Genomic DNA, 3077 nt, shown 5'->3' with positions numbered 1-3077 from the left:
CTGCGGGCTGGGTCTTGGTGTGAGCATGCAGGTGGGCACCAGGGTGTTTTCCAGCACTTCTACAGGAGCAGGGTGTCCCCAGGGTCCATGGTCACCTCACCCTGAACATGAGCTATCAGACTCAGTACCAGCCTGCAGAGCAGCCAGGCCCAGGCAGGATGGGTCCCTGCTGCATTCCCTGCTCCTGGCTCTTCCCAGAGCCCCCCCATGGCCCTTGGGCAGGGTGGGGGGACACAGGGGGTGCTGCCCAGCTGGGGACAGGCTGTGCAAGGTGCTGAGCGGCGTGCATGGGGCATGCTCGGCAGAGCCCAGATCTGCTCAGGGGACTCTGTATGTGGTGGGAGGGAGGTCAGGTTCACTTGGCTGGGTGCTCCCTGGACTCCCAGGGGTGGTGGTTGTGCAAAAGGTCCCCACGTCCTGCCTACCCCCTGCCCATGCCTGCAGACACCCATCTGAAGGAAGCTGCAGCCTGCCCATCCCCAGGGCATCAGGGCATGCACAGGGTGAGGAGGTGACAGGCAGTTTGCCTGGTCCACTGGTGCCCTGGGATGCTCTGGTCTGTTCTGTAGCGCTGGCTCTCACACAGGCTGGGTGCGGCCGTGAACGCTGGCTCCCCTCCACACACGGTGCTGGGGCACCCCTGGGTAGCACCCCTGGGCTGGACCTGTGGGTTGGCTGTGCCTGGGGGTGGGGAGATAGGGGGCAGATGCAGGGACCTCTCCCTCTGGGCCTGCGAACCTGCTTGCAAGGCAGGAAAGCACGGTGGGTGGGAGCTTTCGTTGCTGCTTGACTGCTTGCTTTGTTCCTGTGCTCCAGCAGCAGCTCTCCTAAGTGGATTGTGCCGGGAGGGAAACTGAGGAAGGGGCTGAGCTAACTCCCAGATGTCCTGCCTGTGAGCCCGGGGGGGGGCATGCTGTCTGTACCCAGATTGGACCCCCCTCTGCCCAGTTCTGCCTGTGGTTTGGATCCTAATTTTCCCCCTTCCCTGTGCTTTTGCCTACACGTGCAGCTGCCTGAAGGTTTAGACCAAAGTTGGTGGCATCGATTGTGGCTGCTCTGTAGCACGCTGGCTCTGAGCACGGTGGAGACGGGGGAGGCAGAGAGCCCCCCGGCCCTGGCAGTGACCCTGCTGGGGGGCGCAGGACAAGGCAGGGACCACCCATTGGCCTGTGTGGCTGCTCCTTGCCTCTGGCCACACTTAGCCCTGCTCCTCCGTCCCCTGGGGCATGCTCCTTGTCCCCCTGCAAGTGACTTTGCTCTGGCCTGGGCCAAGGCAGGATGTTGGAGATGGGGTGTCCTGTGTCCAGCCTTGTCCCCATCAGCCGGCACCCCTCCAGAGGGCACTGGGATGGACGGTGGCATGCCTGTCTCCCACGAAGGACAAAGCCTTGCTGCCAGTCCTCTCTCGTCCCCAGGAGGACATGGTGTCACCGTACAGCATGGGGAGGCACAGGCTGCCCTATCCCCCTCCACCCACATCCCCACGCTGGGGAGCTGTGGGTCCCTCTGGCCTGGCTGGAGATTCGCCCCAGCTGTGGCGGTGGGAGTAGGACCCAGGTGCCCTGGATTGGGAGCAATTGCTCCCATCACCAAAAGGTGCCCGGAGGAGAGGGAAACGTGTTGCTTAAGGGGCAGAAATGGGCTGGGGTTGAGGTGAGCCCTGGGCACTGTACAGGGGAGTCCTGCGGGTGAGTGGCTGTGTGTTGGAATGGGGGTGAGATGCTGCTGCATGGGTCACCCCCCCTTAGCACGGGAGGCGGCAGGTAGGAGACTTTGCTCTCCAGGGAAGGTCCCAGGCAGTGTCTGGGGCTAGGAAATGCTAAGTCCCCTCCAGGGGTTGTTTACCAGCCATGCCTGGGCTGGCAGTGACAGCCCAGGGACCGCAAAGAGCCTGAAACCGTACACTATAATGGCTCAGGTCTGCTAATGGACGTGGGCCCCACCACCTGCTCCGGAGCCATCGGCACCGCCTGCTGCGCTTCCCCTCCCCCCCCCCCGCCCCGGACCCATCGGCCCCCCCTGCTCCGCTCCCCCTGCCCCATGCCTGCCCCCCCCCCCCCCCCCCCCTGCCGGTCCCCTGCCTGCAGCTGCCTCTCTGCCCAGGCTGTGCTGGTGGTGTCCTGGGGATGGTCTGTGCCGGGAAGTGTCGTGCCACCACGGTGATGGGCTGGGGATGGAGCATCTCCAGAGGAGGCCAGAAAAATGCCCCAGCCCTGGGGAAGGGTTCAGTGGGAGTATCTTGCAGTGAGACCCCATCTGCCCCCTGGGGGGGGACTGCGGAGGGGAGGGGGATGATGTGGGGGAACTCCAGGCTTGGTGGGTTCCCAAACTCAGCTGGATGAGGCCCCGAGCAGCCTGTCCTCCATTTGGAGCTGGCCCTCCTCTGAGCAAGGGCTTGGATGGGAGCGCTGGTTGTCTGCACGCCCTTGCTGTGTCCCCTTGGCACTGTCCCCCCTTGGATACGGCACAGCCTTGGTGGCACAGCCAGAGCTGCTGTCTGGCAGCAGTGGCAGAGCATCTCCTGTGGGGTGCTCTGTGCTTCAGGAGCTCCAGGGGCGATCGATGCCAGAGCTGGCATTGTTTACCGGCTGGTTAATCACTGCCGGGCCCAGTGATTGTCACCCCACCGCTGCCCTGTGCCACCGCGCCTGTCCCGAGCCCTGAACATCTCCTGGCAGAGCCGCACACATGCTACTGAGCTGCCCGAGGGGCTTCTAGGCCCCTGCCAAGAGCCCGCTTTGGCTAAGCGCTTGGGAGGGGGCAGGCGAAGAGAAACACTATCGATTTTGGCTCCTGAAGTGCAGCATCAATAATTCAGCGTGAAGCAATCGGTCCCGGCTGGGAGGAGGGGTGGGCGGGAGGTAAAAGGCGGGAGAGCCACCCGCGTAGCCTGGCCTCAGATGAATATTAGATGAAGCTGCAGATTGCTATTGGCAGGATAACTGGTGCCTGCCTGGCGCTGGCAGGGCTGTCCCTGCCTCGGCTGGGTGAGGGTCTGTGCGTGGGGCAGGCAGGATTGGGGGGTCTTGGAGAGGCCCTGACACGGGGGGTGCTGGCCCCTGCCTTCCGCGGGGGGC

This window comes from Pygoscelis adeliae, unplaced genomic scaffold (genome assembly GCF_000699105.1).
Source record: "Pygoscelis adeliae isolate BGI_AS28 unplaced genomic scaffold, ASM69910v1 Scaffold294, whole genome shotgun sequence".
Lineage (NCBI taxonomy): Eukaryota > Metazoa > Chordata > Aves > Sphenisciformes > Spheniscidae > Pygoscelis > Pygoscelis adeliae.
The sequence above is the reverse complement of the archived record's forward strand: the minus strand, read 5'-3'. Positions refer to the sequence as shown.